The 20,443-nt window shown below is 32.7% G+C and overlaps 1 long non-coding RNA gene across 2 annotated transcripts in view; it reads left to right on the forward strand.

Moving 5' to 3' along the window:
• Window positions 1-19,744, forward strand: part of LOC126756112 (uncharacterized) — a 156,730-nt gene extending 136,986 nt beyond the window's left edge. For both annotated transcript variants that reach the window (XR_007666546.1, XR_007666545.1), the window contains 2 exons: window positions 7,008-7,142; window positions 19,647-19,744. This is a non-coding gene — a long non-coding RNA (uncharacterized LOC126756112). The remainder of the gene's footprint in view (window positions 1-7,007; window positions 7,143-19,646) is intronic.
• The last annotated feature ends 699 nt before the right edge of the window (window positions 19,745-20,443 follow it).

Here is a 20,443-nt window from a genome sequence, read left to right on the forward strand (position 1 = left end):
TTCCAAGCATCATAAATGTACATACATACATAGATGCATCTATTTTCTGCATATCTCTCTATTTTACTCGAGTTCACAACACTCACCCTTTGTCAGCTCAAAATTTCATCGCAATTTTGAAATTTCTCGTTTCCTCTTTGTGCTCATACGTCCACTTTGCATTGATCTGCCGCTTATTCACTCATATTCCTTTGACATTGCTACACACTTATCTCTGTTGCCTGCATATTTCTCCGGCATATTTGCAATCCCAACTGACCCATGGCATGAACTATGACTGTAATGTTGGCTTCGTTTCGGATTTCGATTATCTATTTGTGTGGCTATTTGTATTTCATTTATGGGGCGTAGCAAAACTCAAAGATAAAGATTACTCTAAGCTGCCAACGAGCGCACATACAACAATACAGCGATTTGCTAGATGTTCGCCGAGTGCTCTGCATTTGGATATAATTGGGCTGTGCGCTGGCGGACAAGCGTTGAGGAAATTAACAGTAACAGGCATTTGGGAATTCATTGGACCCAAAGCAGTGTCAAGTGATTCAATATAGCACTTGTGGGTATATACATACACACATATGTATGTATATACAGAAGAGTGATTGCAAGTTGAATAAATTCGTTGTAAAAAGTATTTCTCATTTTCGCTTTCCTAATTGTAGTGGTCTTCGATTCGCTACTTCCCTGCGCGCTATCATTGCGCGCTGCTCTCTTGTTAATAAATTTTATAAGTAAAAGCAACAACAAAGTTAACGGGTTAAAATTTTCTGTGGATAACTCACTAAACTGGTATAACTGCTATCTTCAAGTTTTGTTTAACACAGTTTAGACCAGTCTTATAACTGTGAATGTATCTTATGACAATTTCATCACACACATTTTTTTTTATTGGTTTCAAGACTCAACTTTCTTAGAACAACTTATATAGCTTGTTCGATTCACTACTCTCCAACGCTTGGCAAACCAAAGGCAGCTTTATAAGACTGTAAATTAACATGTAATTGACTTCAATTTAATAGACATGGTTCCAGCTAGAGCCATTATTACGTCCTCAGAAGAATTCTCTATAAAGTCATCTGAACCAATGTTCCCAGTGTCATTTTCAGTATATTTATACCAGCGTGTCTCATTATCTGAAAGAACAGTAAATTGATTGTTGTAATTTTAAAGCTCGTTAGGGTTGAACTCATTACCTCTAAATTTGGCAGGCCTACATTCTTCTCATAAAGATTCACTTAAACAATTAGGTTTTATTCTCGAATTTGGACTTGATTTTAATTTTAATTTTGTATTTGTACAGGGGAAATTAAAAAGCATTCTCTCTTAAGATTACTGCGAAATTTCACTATTTTGCTATTCTACAATTATCAAGGTTGCCTATACATTTTTCTTAGTAGCGGTAAATAAATCAAAAGAGCCCACCTGTCCTATTTAAATACATACTTTTATTTGAATTTCTGTGAATTTTTGTTTTTTATTTTATCAAAAGCCATTTTTCGAAAATAAAAACCATTTCTCCGAATTTATCAAAATATTGTTTAACCTCTTACCACCCGTAAGCAGTTTTCGCACTTCGGAATTTTACCGAGAATATGCCACTTTAGAAATTTTCTCTGAACATACATAAATTTAAGCTAATCGCCAGTGCAAATATTATATTCGCAGCAAAATCTTATCACATTTAGTTTGCAAAAATAGATAATTAATGTTAGCAGTATTTAGAAAGGTCATAACAGAAAGCTGACGGACTAATCGAGGTGATAAAAAACTGGCTACCTGGAACTCTCATAAATATTAAAAATTGCTAACTAGAATTCTCACTAAACTAAAAGTTAACTAAACACATAACGATTATTTTCGAAAAATTTTGCGAATTTCGAAAAAAGCGTTTGTAACAAGCGCCAAAAGCAGTTGGCACAGTTCTAATATGGCTATACTATTATGGGCAAAAAGTAGTAAGACTTTATTAATAATTTTAAATTTTTTTATTTATTCTTCAGATAAGCAAGCGTATACTACACACTAATGATTATTTAGATATGACACATAGTTACCACTGACAGTCATACCAACCTAGAAAAAAATATTTCGACAAATGGGTTTTTATATTTAATTAAAAAAGTCTTATTACTTTTTGCCCACAGGAGTAATTTTATTGTTTCTGGTAAAAAAAAATATTAATTTTAAACAAACAAAGCCGGTCTATAAACATAAGTACTTAGGTGTAAATTTATATGCACATACATATGCATATGTATGTGTGTTCGCTCCCGCTCTGAACCGTAAAATTAGAGCCTAATATCAACAAAGGCGTCATCACTTCAACCGAAACAACAAAATAGCCAAAATTAGCAATGTTCAGCGCGAATGACGATACTATTGGTGGCACAATGACAAACTTATAATATAATTGTTTTTTTTTTTTGTTTTTTTTCGAGTTCAGAAAAAGTGTCAGTGAGTTTATAAATTGTGTTTTTGTTAACTGGCTTAAGGGGGTATTCTAATCTAGAGGCTCGATATGTTTTTGGCAACTGATAAAAAAGCGTTCTATTATATATTTTTACTATCTTACATTTACATTTATCATCATTTAAAAAATTTATTACAAAATATTTTTTTTTTAATTGAGTTGTGCGTCCACAAAGTAATATGGGAAAAAGACCGTTTCCTCGTTGTTTTGTGATCATCTGAAAAATGAAACAATAATGGATTCCTGATTAAATCGGCTGAATAGAACTTTAAATATTGTAGCAACTGCATCGAAAAAAATAGTTTGTAGAAAAACGCAGTCCTCCCGTCACCTATATGATAGTCGCCCGCTGAATCGATCCAGTTGCCACGACATTAAAACGGTTATAACTTCGTAAGTAATTTAAATTTTAAAAAATCCTTCTTGTGAGCTATTTTTTATTATCTGAGCTATCAAATTATGAAAAAATTTGGATTTTTTGAAATCTAGAATACTCCCCTAAGACTCAAGAAATATATCTTTTTAAGTTAAAAATTAAATAAAAAATCAAAACAAAAACAGGCTATTTACAGTCTTAACGTTAAATTTTATACATATAAAGTTGAAGCTGTAAGCCTAAGCCCTTCACACAAATTTCGTATTTTTCGAAGGTCACGATTTTGGTTAGAAAGCACCTAAAAGTCCTCAAAGCAAGTTTCAACATTATCAATTTTAAAGGAATTATTTTAATTTTTGCTAACAAACCCGAAACTGTTTCGTCAAAATTTTAGGGGCTAAAGTAAACATCCTCAACATACTCATACTTGTATAATAGTTGGTATCAGAAATGTACCTTTGAAGTGCATTATTCCACCTTGCCATCACGTACCATTACAGCACGTTGTCTCTTTGTAATCTGAAATATTAATTATGTTTTAAGCATAAATTGCGCAAATTCACGCTTTACGCATTTAACTGTTAGCCTAATATATGCGTAAACAGGGTTAGGTACATAGTGCATACGTTCGAAATATGTTAATCTATGCTTGCCCGCATTTCTGCTTACGCAGGTTAACACATACAAGTAGCTATATATATGTGTACGCGTTGGTATATATAAATAAGCAAGTAAATATGTTAGTAACTGTCAACGTATTTGGGTAATTATTTAGATATTTACCCATAAATATATGTGTATAAAGTGTATGCGCCCACTCACATATATGCCTGTTTTGTGTAAATGTATTTCATGCATATCAATTTAGGCAGCCCTTTGTTTGGCTATTATATTAGCATTAATATTAGCAGTTTTGGTTAATTAAATTTGCGCAAACAAAAGCATTGCAGCGCGTCAACAAGCAGCAAGCAGTGACAAATATAAATAAGAACACAGCTTGCATACATAGTTATGTATGTATATTTCTAGCGATTTCTAACGTGCTCTTATACTCGTATGTATGCATATGTTGTTAGGTTTAGTGCAAACAAATGTTTATCCTCAAATGTCCAGTTTGTGCCTGGAAGATACCTAACAGACAGCAACTACAACATAACGAATTCATTAAAGCTCCTCCTTTTAGTAACTCAACCAACTTCGCTGACTTGGTGGTCTTATACGTCTATACACATAAGTATATACTATACATACACACATACATATATGTACATAAGGGTACAAATTTGCACTAAATCCGTCATAAGAGTGATATAGGCGAACGATAGCCATGAAAATATCTGCCAGTTGGTATTCTCATGTGAGTATGTATAAGTATGTAGTATAGTATAAGTTAGTGAAAATGGTTATGGTATAGATTTAATGGATCCAATGACATATGTATATGTACATTGCATATATATTAGGGTGGGTCCAAAAAAGCGATTGTGTTTTTTCGCTTCGAACCCTGAAAAATTGGTTGACAACTCGAAGAAAGGCTTTTAAGATATAAAATTCGAAAGAAAAAAAAACAAATTTTCTTTAAAATAGTCTAACTTCATCCGTTAATATTTTTGTAACGGTTAAGTTTCCGAAAAAATCGTAAGAGTATATTTTGTAGACCACTCAGTTTGCTATAAAACCTATGAAACGAGACACTTCTAGAAGTATTTGGTAGCAAAATACAGATTTTTTTATCTGATAATAAGAAAAAAGATAGAAAACCGTTAGGCGGAGAACCCTTCCGTTAAAATAAAGTACTCATACTTGGTGAGCCTTTATTAGAGGTGTCTATCGACCAATTTTTGAGAGTACGAACAGAAAAAAAAACAATCGCTCTTTTTGACCCACTCTAATGTACGTATATATTTTCGAATGTACATAGGTAAAATTCTGAATATGCATACATACATACATATGTCTAAGTCCTGCCACATGTTCGACTTTTTAACTTAGCTGCCATCTATGGTAGTAGTTTGTTATATTGGCGTCTCAGTTTGTTTGTCTCCACTTAGTTTTACTCTGGTACAATAATTTTGTTCCAATCTGAGTCTCTGGAACATTTCCCAGTTGACTGTTTTCATTTCACCAATTTGACATTGTCAAAGGCCTCTTCTTAATTTCCTTAGTCTGCCAAATTATTGCTGAAAAGCATTTTAGCAGCTAATTTCTAAATTCCCTTGATCAGATAATAAAAGGATCAAATATAGTCCATTAAACTATTTGGCAATATGAAAAAATTAAATATTACTCAAAAACTCTCTTCGACGACCGCATTGCGGTGAGCAGAAAATCTTAGCGAGTGCCAATTTGAACAAAAAATTGCTATATTTATTTATTATACTAATATAGATACCAGACTAGCAGACCTTTATACCAATTTAATGAGCTCTTTACGTACTGAGTACAATTGGAAAACTCTATTGTTATATTTGCGAGTCATTCCTTGTCAAGAGAGTATTTAGAGCTTAAAGCAAACCGTAAAGTAGCAAAGAGATAACAGATTCTAGACAATACAGGCATATCTATATCTGATAAAAATTTCCAATCCTTTATTTGACGCATCACCTAGATATAGCCAAAAATTTATAAGCTTCTAGGATAAATTAAAGTTTATAAAAACTTAAAAAAAAGATTCGGAACAATTTCAAATATATTTTCATGTGAAAAATAATTTTTATCACAATTTTCATAAAAATTAAAAAGTCCCATCTATCTAATAAAAATAAAAACATCTTTAAGGTTCACTTCACATAAAATAGTTTAACATAAAGTTTTTGCTGTTGTTGTTGTAACGGTTATCAGGTCCTCCTTAGAGTGGTAAGGTTCACGTAAGTAGTCATCGAGGTCATTCAACAGTAGGCCCAGTAAACGTGTTGTTTTGATGGGTCGGACCATTGGGAGAGGGGTATCAGATATCTAGAGTTTGCTTAGCATGCAAAGAGATGGTTAGAGTCATGTGGGGACTCGTTGCATGCTAGACATATATTTGGTATGTTGAGATCGATTCTGGGTAAGTAGGAGCTTAACGTGCTACAGTATCCAGAACTATTCTATCTGCAAGTCGAGCTCGGTTTGACTCCAAGTACATCATTCGCTGAGAGAGAGAGAGTCGGTGAAGGTGTTTATGGCTCCACCTGTGAATGGCGGTCAGTGCATGTCTAAATGACCTATGTCTGGGCGTATTGTCTTATGTCGTCGATGTAATTAAGAAAATACCTCTTTATGTTCCTAGGAGGAGGTTCCGCTTCAAGCAGGAGACTGCAGAGATGGTTTGTACGAAACCCCCCATCAGAAACTGCTTGGAAAATAGTCAATTATGCTTCTTAGCTGGAAGCATACAGGCCTCACTGTGTAGATGTTCGATCGGAGACATCAAGAGGCGACATACAGTAAATCTACAAAAAATGTTATGAAAATCAAGAACTATTTAACTTATTTGTTTTTGTTTCTGAACGCTTTAAAGTTATAATTTAGTCCTTTAATTCCGTTTACTGCCACATAGTAATATAGTCTATAAAAATAGTTTCAAGGTTAAAATTTTTATATATGTAAATCCACTATAAGACTAATGCTTTAGCGGAAAAATATTAATAATATACATATGCACATACATACATATATATAAATATATTTATATTCTCATATTTTCAAATCTATCTGTTTATTTGGAACGCGCGCCCTGCGAAAATACATTCCTCTAATTTTGCATTCGTCTCAGCGCCGAGTGTCATAAATCTGTTGATTGTGCACATTCTTCAGCCGAGCAATGTCACGAATAGTCCATAAAAAGCAAAAATAATGCAAAATATTATTGTAACTTATATGCTAATAGACTACCACTGTATATATGTATTTGTATGTACCCACGTATATACCTACATACTTATATGTATATGTATATATGCTATATATGCTGGCCTCTAACGCCAACTCATTGCATGACATTCGCATGAAACGGCAAGTCTTTCGAACGCCGTCGCGTGTTTGGCGTTAACATAATTTGACCCCTCCACCTGCCCGCATGTCAACAAATTTGCCACATTTTGTATTTGTAAACTAATTACCGTAATTTATATATTTTCTAATAAAAATTTTGTTTGTCTTTGCCTTTTGCATTTGCAGATTTCTTTTTTGGCTGTGTGCTGATTTCATTCATGAGCGCCGTTCGGCAAATATTTGTTTTGTGACGACGACGCGAGAAAAAGAAGAGCCCAAATATGTGCTAAAAGCAGAACTGAAAATTGCAGAAATAACAAAGTGAGTAACATAGAAAAATTGGCGGAAGAAAATTAATTAAAAATTATTTATGTTTATTTGCCTTTAATCTACCACCATCAAAAGCTGAATAGACTGCCCTCAAACATTAAATATGGTCTCTAATGTACTTTGCTCTGAGCTTTCAAGATTCTCATAGTATAATTTGTGTATCTCTGACTGACAACTTTTATTCTTGAACAAGATCTAGCCAGTTTCCAAACGAATTTATGATGCAAGGATTTTCTAGATGAAGATGATATTTGACTACATATTTCTTTATTTTTTAAAATTTGCTTCAATTTTGATATTCCGCGACTACAAAACAGTTCTACAAGTCATGCTTTTATCTTCAAATGCTTTCTAGACTCTTAAAAAAGTTTTCACATATTAAATATCCAATTCTGGGCTTAAAATGGTTTGCCGAGTAGTCATTTTGGATTCTTATTTGAGATCCTGTACCCAATTATCAAGCGTACCATGTAAGGTAGTTGGTTACTTTGGTTTCTAAAATATTGTAAGCTGTTCCATTGTGTTCGCTTAGTTACAGCTCTGCTCTCTTATCAGAAACTTCACTTATGAAAGTAACCGTGAAGTTTTCCGGTTGAACTCAAAATAATATGGATATTTGTAAGATCTAACAATATTCAGCTTACTCCCTGTTCTATCCACGTGTAAGCTAAAAATCACGTTTTTTGTGATTTTTCTTTGAAAAGTTATTCTATTTATTGAATTAATGGAAAAAAATAAACATTTATAGCATTTATTGTACTTTTACAATCCGCTATTCATTTTGTAAAATTTTGGATCACCTTGATCTAGTAGCCGATCTCCTCAGGGACATCTGTATCTGTTCAACTCAAGTCCAAAAATCAAAAAAAAAAATATTTATCTTTGAAAAATCAAAATTAATATCATTAATCGTTTTCCTTCAATCATTAACTAACAAATTTCAAGTCGTTCAGTCCATCCGTTTCGGTTAAAAGTTCTCCGCCGTTTCTGAAAACATTGTTTTGAGGGAAGCCCGCTCCAAGTTTTGAGATCCGATTAACCTTAGTTAAAACATTCATACAAATACGGGCAATATATGTACATATATGAAATATATAAGTAAAAAAATATATTTTTAATTTGCAAGTGAAGACAGACAAGCCTTAAACAATCAAATTGGCTGAGTCATACGTTTTTTTACATGCCCGCCTTAATTTCTTTGTGTGTTGTCAAAATCGTGAACAGCTGGACCTTCGGATGGCAACACTTAACATCAAAGCAAACAAATTAAAATTGTTGTGCGTTTGCCAAGTGCTAAAATTGCTCAAGGTGTTGACATATTTACATGCATAGATGGCAACTGAGCTATTTATTTTCACTTAGTCACATCTTCACTCATTGATTTAACGTTAAAAATTGGCCTTGCAATACGACTTTGTTCTGAAATGAAATTAAAACCAAGAAAATCGCTGCACAGAGACTATAATACCATTCACAAATACGAACGAGGTTTAATTTTGTATGTTCATTTGATATGATAGCTTTCTTAAAGAAACAAGGATGTGCAAAAAACTCAAAAACTTAGTTACTAGTTTGCCTATATACAGATAGACAGGCGAATATGGGCTAAATTGACACAGCTCATCAAACGATCATTTATATGTAAAAAGTCTCCAACCTACCATAGTAAAACACATTTTTTTGGCAAATGTTGTTTGCTTTAGTTCTACATAGTTCCATAAATGCTGATATACTGAATATTGTGACCCTCCACTTTTCGACAAAACTTTTTTGTGGGACGATTTGTAGTTTCCTTCAAAATATAGCTCAGTTTTGGCAATCACATCTTCATTCGACGAAAAATTCTTTCCAGTGAGTATTCTTTTGAGATCTGAGAACAGGAAATAGTCGCTGGGAGTCAGATCTAGTGTATGCAGAAGCAATTCGAAGCCCAATTTATAGATTTGTGCCATCGTTTTCACTGACTTGTGACACGGTCCATTAATTTGGTGAAACAACACGTTCTTTTTTCAGTGATTTCGTCCTTCAAATGGCCCAATAATGTTATCTAATAGCCTTGACAGACGGCAGCGTTAATCCGGATTAACTGCGCACTTAATCAGATCCAAATTTGTAGGTGACAGACGGCAGCTATGCGGGTTTGAAACTCTCATAAACAGTTCATTGTCCTTTTTATAATATTTTCAATGAAAATTGATAGAAGATAAACATTACGGTTGTTAGCCGACCAATTTTTACCAAACCATTTTTTATTACAAAAACATATCAACACATTATTTTTAAAACTGCATCATAACATAGAAGTTTTATTGATATTATATTGAGAATTTGATAAACAGCTGTCAGGGTTGCTTGTATTTCATTCACAATAGATGAAAATTGGCCATTTTTAACAATGTTGCCAACGAAAATCTCACAAACTCCCTAAAATTTTTAGAGTTATTTTTGGATTCAGCAACGGAGTTAGCTGTGGTAACTCCTGAATTAATCCCGAAAAATGCAATTAATCTGGTTTAACGCTGCCGTCTGTCAATGCTATAATAGTTGCTGCTGATGATCCTTTCTTTTTCAAGGTAATTAATAAAAATTATTCTATGCCTATCCCAAAATAGCGACGCCAACCGACGGTTGCGTTTTTCCATGCTTTGAAACGGGTTCATCGGATACAGTCTACACGAATGACTGTCCATTGGACTTTGGAGTACAATGATGGAGCTATGCTACATCCATTCTCACATGTCGATAGAAAAATTCGGCTATATTACGTTTGAACATCTCCAAACACAGCACCAAATCATCAACTCGTCGTTGTTTTTGGTCAAAATTAAGCTCGCGCGGCACGCACTTTGCAAAGAGCTTTCTCATATCCCAATATTTGTCAATGGTATGATATACGCATTCAGTTTACACTTTTAGAATGCGTGCTAGCTCGAACAACTTCACTTTTCGGTCATCCAAAATTATTTTATGGACTTTTTTGCTGTTTTCCTCGGGCGTCCACTGCGTTCGTCGTCTTCGAAGCTCAACTCATCATGTCTAAACTTAGCATACCATTCTTTGATGATTGTTTTTCGTGGAGCAGTGTCCAAAAACTCGTCATCAAGCCAAGTTTTTGCTTCAACAATATTTTATGAACACGCGAAATTCCTTTTTTTTATTTTTTTTAAATAGCGAAAGTTGCAACACTCCAAATGACATAATTCATTAACCAATGAGCCCACAGCTGTCAAATTTATATACGCGCCTTTTGAAGGTTAAGGCTAACTAAAAATCATATGACTTTAACTATACTGCTTCAGGGCATAATTACTTTTTTTTAATATAACAGATTTTTTCCAAAATTTATTCCGAATTTTTTTCAGTCTTGAAATATTTTAAACTTTTTTTGCTGACCACACCAAAAAATGTGCCACTATTTATCTGCTTTATTAACTTTAATATCACTTACTTATACACACACACATAAACATGCATTTACGTGAATATAATTTCAATGTCCAACCGATATGCTAATAGTGTTAACAACCTTATAATCACCGCTATAAATGACCGTTGTGCAACGTAAATGCTATTAAGTGGCAACACTGGTGCTTATCGCTATCGCGCTGCTAACAATAAACCTTTTAAAATTTCACACGATAATGGCGTTTTGTATGCATTTACGAGCAGCAGAGAATACAACTATGTGAGCCTGTGTGTGTGTGTGTGTGTGTAAATGTGTCAACACAATCTCTCCGCCATTTTTTGTAGCCAAAACCGCTCACCTAGCTGGCTGGGCGCTTGTTTTGGGATATCGCTTAAATGCAATGCTGATTTTTGTTGTAACTACAACTACTACTTTATGGCCATTGTTGTTCGCAAATACAAGCACACACACACACACATATACACAGGCGCATTTCAAAAAACATAACCGTTAGTTCGATAGTCCGGCCACCAGCGACAGGAATAATTTTAGCAACGCCATTTACGTAACTGTACATGTTTTGTGGTTGTTGTTATTGCTGTTTAAATGTACCATCGGGTATACAATGGCACCTGGTGGACCGACGACAGGCAGACAGACAAACAAACACTTCGATAAGGCTTCGATGCAAAGCACAAAAGGCGTGCAAAAACTTGCCTGGCGCAAATGGCGTGTTACACTAACGGTATATTTGCACGTTTGTACGTCTGAGTCTGTGTGTGTCGATTGGGGCTTTCTACGCTGGCGTTACTTTAAAGTAGCCATTTTAGCATTTTGTTTGGTCATTACTTTCATTTGGCCATAAAAGCGTCACAATGTTGTTGTTTGTTTGCCGGCTGGCGTTTGTCGGGCGTTTTGGGCGCGGCTGTGCCGGCCGATATTGAGGCTCACCAAAAATTGCGGTTTGCGGCTGGACTACTCGTATGTATACGCTATATACATACATACATATGTGTGTGTATATCGTGGTTGAATATTGTTTTTATTATTGATAAAGTGTAGTTATGCGAAATTTTACGATAAAAGCTTTGCACACTTAGGCGCTTAACGGTAAAAAAAATGTGCTCATGTGTGTGGTCATTGGACTTGAAAAAGTTTGAAATTTATTTACATACATACCTATGTATATATTGCCTTCACATAGATTGCGCTCATATTATACATTTTTTTACCGTCAAAAATGACTTTAGAGAGTGCCGAATTGAACAAAAATTGGTATAAATCTATAAATTGTCTTATCCATGAAAGTCATATGTAATAGATTGCCTCATATTATATAATTTTTTAACCGTTAAAATGAGCTAACTTAGGTACAAAATGTTAAGAGAGTGGCGAATCGAACAAAAACTGGCATAAATCTATAATCCTTCTCAATAAAAATCGTATAGATTGCGGTCATATTATAAAAGTTTTTACCGTCAAAAATTACTTGACTTAGATTTTTAGGGAGTACCGAATCGAACAAAAATTGGTATAAATTATATATAGACGGGCATAATTTAATTAATAAGCAGATTTTGTAATTAGTTGTGATATTTTTTTCATTTTGCATAGATGAGTAGTTATTTCAGCATTATTGGTTATATTTGAAACCTCAAAATCTAAGTGGAGGTTGCCACACTTATCTAAATAATAATATAAAATTTAATATTTTAAAATACTTTTATCTAAGTTAAGAAGTTAAGAAGAAATATACTTACTTTGTAAATATTAACAAAATAAATAATATAGTGCTGCCACCTGATTTTAAATTATAAAAAACTGAAAACCAAAAACTACTAATTTGATAAAAGTTGCATTTTTTATCAAGTATTGCTACCAAATGCTTTTTCTAACTCACAATATAAGCTCAGAGTTGCCACCTTTACTAAATTTTTAAAACGGTGCTTTTAAAAAATATAAAAACCAGCATAGTTAAGAAAATATAACTTTTTAATAAAGTAGTTTATTTTCAATATATATATTTTTTTAATTGACGGCGTTGCCACTTGATTTGAAATATAAAAGTTGATAATATGATTTTTTAAAATGAAATACATTTTCTAACTAAACTAAATATGTATGAATTATATTATATTTTACTTCTAAAGGCTATCGGCATTCAAGAGTTCGAGTCAAGGAGAACTTTGAGTTATCGAAGTTCGAGTTACGGATGTTCAACTGTATTCGAGCTAAAAGAGACCTGTCAAATACTAATAAGTGAAACGAACAAGTGTTCGACTGTTAATTCAATATAAGATAGCTGTTTTAGACCTCTTAAAGCCTGTAACGAGTTTGTTATTCTATTTACACATACATATATTATATTATACCAATATCTACAATTTATACCAGTTATTGTTCGATTCATCACTTACGAAGATTATTGTTTGAGGGATCGAAGACAATTAGTGTGATATATTTTATACCAGTTTTGGATAGTTATACCAGTTATTGTTCGATTCACTACTAACCACGACTCTTATTGATGTACCGAAGGCAGCTAGTGTGTAAATATATGATGTGGAATTATACCAGTTTTTGCAATTTATGCCACTTACTGTTCGAATTGCGATTTTCGGTAATTTGGATTTCTTTGATTTACCTTGGCTGGTTTTTACTTTGAGACAACTTATTTTGAATTCAGTCGGTCAAAATAAAGTAATAGAGCAACAGACTTAAACTTACTTTAATATACTTAGTTGCTCCTAAGTCCCGTACCGTTTTCAGCTGTTATACTTAACATAAATGTTTGATGGTCTAAAGGTAAGGCAGCGACTATGTTCATATGAGCATATCTATGCTACTCGAAATGCCGGAAACCCCAAAAAGATTATGACGGAAATTCACTTAACCTCCGCTCATGTAAACAAAAAAATAAAAGAAAAAAAATACCAACAACAACGAGAGGAATGTCTCACACCAATCATTGGCAGCGCTACAAGCATAGCAGCATGCCGGAGTTTAGTAGTTTCAAAATCTCTACACGCTTGGCGTTCTGCCCGGCGCTTTGTTGTTTATTCTATGCATGTTTCGTTTGCTGCTTTTCGCCTGGACAATACTTTTGCGATATTATTTTAGTATTTTTTTTTTTGGTTTTTTAGCATTTCCCTCTTTCTTCGCAAATCCATTCGCTCGCAGAGGGAGCAATCTTTCACTTCCGCCACCGGAAGAATTTATAAGCAACGAGTTAGTGAGTTTGTTAGCTATCACTTTTTCTTTAGTTCAGCTTTTTTATCCTTTATACCTTTGCTTTTTGCGCTGGCTGTTGTTTTCATGTGACCACTTTGTTCATGTGTGCAATTGTGCAGATGTGTAGTTATTGTATTTGTTTTAGAGTTCACTTCCGGCTGACCCTTAAAGCCCAGCTAAAGTGGAAAAGACTAACACATGTGTTCAAAACTATTTATATTCCCCATAGTTTGGAGCGGCAGTGAAAAATTTCCATGGGAAAATGCAGTTTGCGCCATATATTTTGAGACTATCTGGCTTCAGTAGCGTGCTCCGTTAGTTATGAGGCAATTGTAATGCCTAAGTGTGCATTAGGATGAGCCAAAAACTAATATATGGAATTAATAAACGGTTCAATGATATTTTAAATGAAACCAGATTTATTTAAGTCTTTATATGGTATTCTTTCAATGCTTACATGACACCCTTTAACATTAAGCTAAACATTTTTTCTTTCGGAGATTTTATTCTCCGTATACGCAGTGATTCATTTTAACCCTTGATTTGGTTAGTTTAGTTTTTGGCTCACCTTAATGTAAATATATGTAGATATATTTGCTTGGCAGCGAGTTTCGAGTGTGCATCTGTACATAAATATATATAAATATCGCATCACAAGTCAGATTAAAAACATGTGTCCGCGGCATAAAAGAATTATGACCCTAGTAGTGCAAAGTCTGTGAAAAAATTTGCATCACAAAGTCGCTGCCAAGGAAATGGCGACAAAATTGGCGCAAAATATTCAGCAAAGTATCAATATAGCAACAGCACAAATTTACATAACTGTATAGTTATATATTACACTCGATACAGGCGTATGGCTAATGGCATTACCACGTCCATACTAACAGCTAACAGTTATACATACATACATATGTGCATGTGAAATGGGTCAGTGCTGCAGATAAGTTGTTGATTTTTTTACGTTTGTGGCTCGTTTTTTATTGAAAAAAGAAACGAAGAAAAATATTAAAATTGTACTCATATGAAAGCTGTGGTTACATGAAAAACGTATGTGCGACATCTAGTGCTGAGTTCCCATAATTTATATGAGCACCCACAAATGTGTATAAGAGTAAAAGAGTGAGATGCTAAGCTTTAATTTATTTAATTCTATTTACCAAGTTTTTGAGAGTGCTAAATCGAACAAAAAATCTGGTATAAAGCTCTATAATCAAAAACAGTTAGCATAGCAAGTATTTACATCACTTTAAAAAGGTATACGCTTACTATTTCGAACATAGCAAATCAAACATACAACTGGTATAAATCGTATAAATTGGTATAATTAAAAAAGCAAGAATAACGTGCCGTTATATAATTTTAAGGAGGTACACGCTTACTATTTCGAGCATAGCGAATCGAACATACAACTGGTATAAATCATATAAACTGGTATAATCAAAAACAGCTGGCATATGAAAGGATAACTTCATTTCTACGAGGTATACGCTTACTATTTAGAGAAGAGCGAATCGGACGTACAACTGGTATAAAAGCCATAAACCGACATAACTGTTTTAATCGGTTATACTACTTTTAATAAGTTATATACGTCTTCCTCTTATTCCCTTAGAATGCATTCGACTCACTAAATTTTTTGTGGAAGATATTGATCGAAGAGTTCAATGTAAAAACAGTCTACCATTATATTCTGAGTAGCACTACCAACATTTCTTATTAATACTTGATACGAAAATAGATGAAATTAAACAAATGTTCTTTTCAACCACTTATTTTAAATCACACAAAAAAAAATATATTTATGGATTCGGTTACATAGACCTTTCCGCTTCAACTTTGATCTTGCGTGAAAATAAAAATTATTATTTGAATTTCCAAATAGGTTGAACTATTTTTTGCCCAAAATATCAAGCTATCGGTGTCTCGATATTTTTTGCTCACTGGGCATAGACTAGATCTGCATATCGACTTTTGGGATATGCGACAATGCGTGCTCATAAGTATGTTCGTATGTACACAACGGCATTTTATGCCGCAAAGATACACTTTCGGCGTAAATTCGTGATTTATTGCGACAAAATTTAGAATCACTTTCTTATACATATTATACATACATATATCATATTCATATCATAGTTCTTCTATTTTTTGGTGCTTTGGAGGAAATTAAATTTTCTTAGTCTTCGAAGTGAAAAAGAAATTTATTATCTATTAGAAGTTGAGTTGAGTTTTACAATTTAAAATTTTACTCAAAAAAATATATTAAATTTATGGAAAGAGGTACAGGGTAATGTTTTAAATTTCTGAGTTCCTGTGCATTCGAAATAAATCATCTCCAAACACTGTACACTCATATTTAGCATAAATTTGAGTAGATCTCTCTACATATGTATCTATACAAATTACCTCAAATCGCAATTTTTTTCGGTATAACTTTTTTTTTCTTTTTTTCGAATCGTTTTCATATCTACTTCTTCAATACGAATATGCATTCACAAGCGTTTGCATTAAATTCTAAGCGATTGTTGAGTTCTTTGTTCGAATTCGATGCTAATCTGCATCACGCATGCGCATGAACGAGCGTAGACAACTGCAATATACAAAAGAAAACGGGAATAATATGGTTCAAATTAAATCAGTGAAATACATTTTCACACACATACATATACTATATATATAAATGTGTATCGCAGCAGCGCATACGTAAGCACTTGAATTCACAGCAAGGCACGTCTGCGCAGTTCAATTGTTTTTCGCATATTTTCAAAGTAGGTACAGTTGAGGTAGAGGTGTATACAACTAAAGATATCTGCAATGAATGAACTCAAGATTATAAAGAGCCTCGCTGTATACGTATGTAGCTAAATTGCAGTAGAGGGAGGGTGCTTTAGAGTGATATTGGTTTATTTCACAATTGTATGTCTGTTAACTAGACTATTTCAGATACTAGTGATTTTGTTGGTATAAAGTATTTGAAATTAAAATATTATTAATTAAAAAATGAAAGAAGTTGCAGTTCCGATCAGAAATATACAGTCTCATATTAGTTCAAAAAATTAGCTTTTATTTGGTTTATATGTACATACATCAAAACCACTGATCTATTAAAATACCTCAGAAGAAAATCGTTCTGAAGTCTAATGAATTTCTCTTTAGTTGAATTACAAATCGTAATGTTTAATCATAAAGGGTGAACCATTTTTTTCCCTACATTTTTAAAGAAAAACGCAGAAACTTCACAGAAACGGTTGCCGTTGACGGTTACGTTCTCACCGGCTTCAATTTTGAAGTAATATAGAACAATAATTCCACCAACCGACAAACCACACCAAAGCCTGGTTTTTTCTGTATGAAATGGCAGCTCTTGAATCTCTTCATGTTACTCTCCGTCCCAAATGCGGCCGTTTTGCTTGTTTATATACCCATTGAGTCAAAAATGGGCCTCATCGCTGATCAAAATTTGGCTCGAAAATGTCGGATCTGCTTGGAACTTTTCAAAAGCCCATAGAGCGAAACGATGCCGCTTGAGAAGGTCGAGGGGTTTCAGTTAGTGCAAAAGTTGTATTTAAAATAGGATAATCCTTGACTGATTTATTACTTCATCCAAGAAGTATCAGAAGCATCTTACCTGACTTAGATATACAAAGAAGTGTATAAAAACAACTGTGCTCAAAATAATATTATTCACTATTTACTGTTATTTCATTGAATTAAATTTTGATGTCTAAAATGAACTCGACACCATGAACTCGCAATCTAGTTTGTTTCGAATCTTTGCCCTGTTAGATGTCAATAGAACATGACACTTGGAAAAATATGATCTAAAGTTCAACATTGTAGGTTGTTTAATCTAATATTTTGTCTTAAAGACTCTATTTGTGAAGCGGTCCTAAATCGATACTTTCCGAAAACCATGTTAGACGATCTTGACAGTATTTTTGAAATTATATTCTCTCTTAAGCGGATGAAAAATGTTAGTTATAGACTTAACTGTTCCAAATTACAACACTTTATTTCTTAAGACATATATACTGTCATACAAACTCATCGATCTAAATTCAGTCCTTGTATGGAAAACTTTTTATTTGACAACATAGCTTTACGAATTATAGATTCAGGATTCCTGAAGTTATGACTTTTTCGATTTTTTTTCATATTATATAATTAAATATTTTTGTCGAATATTTCCTTAGACTGCCGAAAACACAATTATTTTACAACATATAATTCTACTACATATTCCTTGAACTTGTCGATATTGTTCTATAAATATTATACATATATTCCATACGGAGATATTTTTTCAAGTAGTTGGAAGCGAGATTTGAATTTTTCTATCTGATAATAAGACAAAATAGAAAACTGTAATTCGGGGGCCTTCCCGTTACAAAGAAGAGCTCATACTTGGCGAAAAAGACATTGGTTTATTTTGAGCCACCCTAATATGTACATATAAAAGTATGTATGTACATTACCTACCCACCACTCTCGAATATATTCTACAATTCAAATTTCTTTGCAACTGTAAGAAGAAATAAAAATAAAAAGCAAATAAACGAATAATGAGCATGAAGAAAATATGCATACATATACATATAAAGAAATCTCAAAACACAAAAGCATTACGTAATCACTTGAACAAATACATTTCAATAATGGCAGCACAAACATTTCAGAATAAAGAACAATTAATAAGATATGCTTCACATTGCCGCCAAAGTTGTTTTAGAACGCTGCACTATGTACACAAAAGTAGTGAACAAATACATTTCAATAATGCACAATCATAAAGAACAATTAATAAGATATGCCAGAAAAGAACGACCATGAAATCTATCCAGAAAACTGCTATCTCGTATTGCCACGAAATAATTTGTATTTCCATGCTTGCGCCCAGAGCTAATAAAGAGAAGAAATCACAAAATTGAGTTGCCTTAATATTGCAGCAGCCAAAGACTAGTCGCCTGTTGAGCGCTCATATTACACGTACACACACATACATATATATATATATGTATGTGGAAATATTTTCTTTGCTATGCAATTGAAGTGCAAGCGTGGGCGTTACAGTTTGGATTTTTATATAATTATATAGATGCGTTCAGCAAATATCGGCATGCACTTGAAGTATGTATGTATGTTTATATTAAAAAAATACAAATTTTTTCTGCCATCCGCTCCGCTGTGGCGCCATTGTATCCGCCCTGCTGTGGTGTCATTGTATGAGTGGGCAATCGTTCACTTTTTTGTTGTTGTTTCGCTGGCTGGCATCTTTAGCATTCCCTACTATGGTCATGTCTGCATTGCTATCATTATCATATTTCTTACACTTCGTTTGCATAAATTCCTGCGAGCTTTTGCAATGTGAAACCTTTTATTGCCCCTGTGCATATGCAATGAAATTCAAAACGCATATTATTACTGTTGAAGGGTTCGTGCTTAGGGGGTGCAAATTTTTTTCATACAATATTGAATGCCGAAATAAAATATTTTTTAAAGTGAATTGACTGTTGATTACTTTTATGAAGTTGTATTAATTTTTTAAAAATATTTTTTTTTTATTTAAAAAAATGCTATCGAAATTTCTTAGCAATTTTGTGTTAATCAATTTTATAATATTTTTTATTTATTTAAAATTAATAATTACATATTTTTTTATAATATTGAGCATATTAATTAAAAAATATACATCCATACATAATAAAATATTTTTTACACATTATTTAGAATTAAAAATTATAAGTTTTTTTCTTAACTATAATCCTTCTTATAATGTTATGCAATACTTTTTTCTTTCATATTTTAATATATATTTAATGCTCCGTTACTTATTTATATATTTTTCTTTTTTGCAGATGGATGATTTATCATTCAAGTTCGCGCACTAAAATGCCACATATATTTTGAATACGGAAGAGAACTGAATTTCAGCAAATTTACTGTGTCAAAAGATTTTGTGAGTACTTGGTCAGCATTTTAATTATATTTACTTATTTATTATTAAAAAATAGCTAGAGCAATTTACATTTTTTTTTTAATTAAAAAAAAAAATTATAATTTAATACTTTTTGAATTTTTTTTTTTGCAGTCATTGAAAAAATATTTTTGTAGAATTTTACTGAAAAAAATAACGAATGCTTAACTTAAAATATTTTTTATATTCTGGTTATACTCATCGTTGTATGTATGTATATTCGTTGTATACTGAACTACAAGGTCTTCGACTTTGACGTTCAATTTTCTGCTCGTGTTTCAGCTCGATTTTCTTGCCCAAATCTATCAAAAGTTGTCCAAAATTATACATGAAAACAATAATACAGATTTCCAGTTAAATTTTATAAAAGAAACCTAGAGAATATTTCATTAAAGTAGTATTAATGATTTGCAAATCTGTCGCTGAAATAAGCGACATAACGGGAAATTATAGTTCTAACAATTTAGTTAACTGATCGGTCTATTATATTTATACCAGTTCATTATGATTATTACAGTTAATCTCTATTATATTTATACCAGTTCATTTTTATTCTATAGTATGCGTCATTTTAAAGTTTTAAATTACCCAGTCATAGGCATTTCATAAATTTTTGCAAATCAAAGGTAACGGGAAATTATAGTTCTAACAATTTAGTTAACATCAATATTTAGGTGT

The sequence above is a fragment of the Bactrocera neohumeralis genome, chromosome 4, assembly GCF_024586455.1.
Source record: "Bactrocera neohumeralis isolate Rockhampton chromosome 4, APGP_CSIRO_Bneo_wtdbg2-racon-allhic-juicebox.fasta_v2, whole genome shotgun sequence".
Classification (NCBI taxonomy): Eukaryota; Metazoa; Arthropoda; class Insecta; order Diptera; family Tephritidae; genus Bactrocera; species Bactrocera neohumeralis.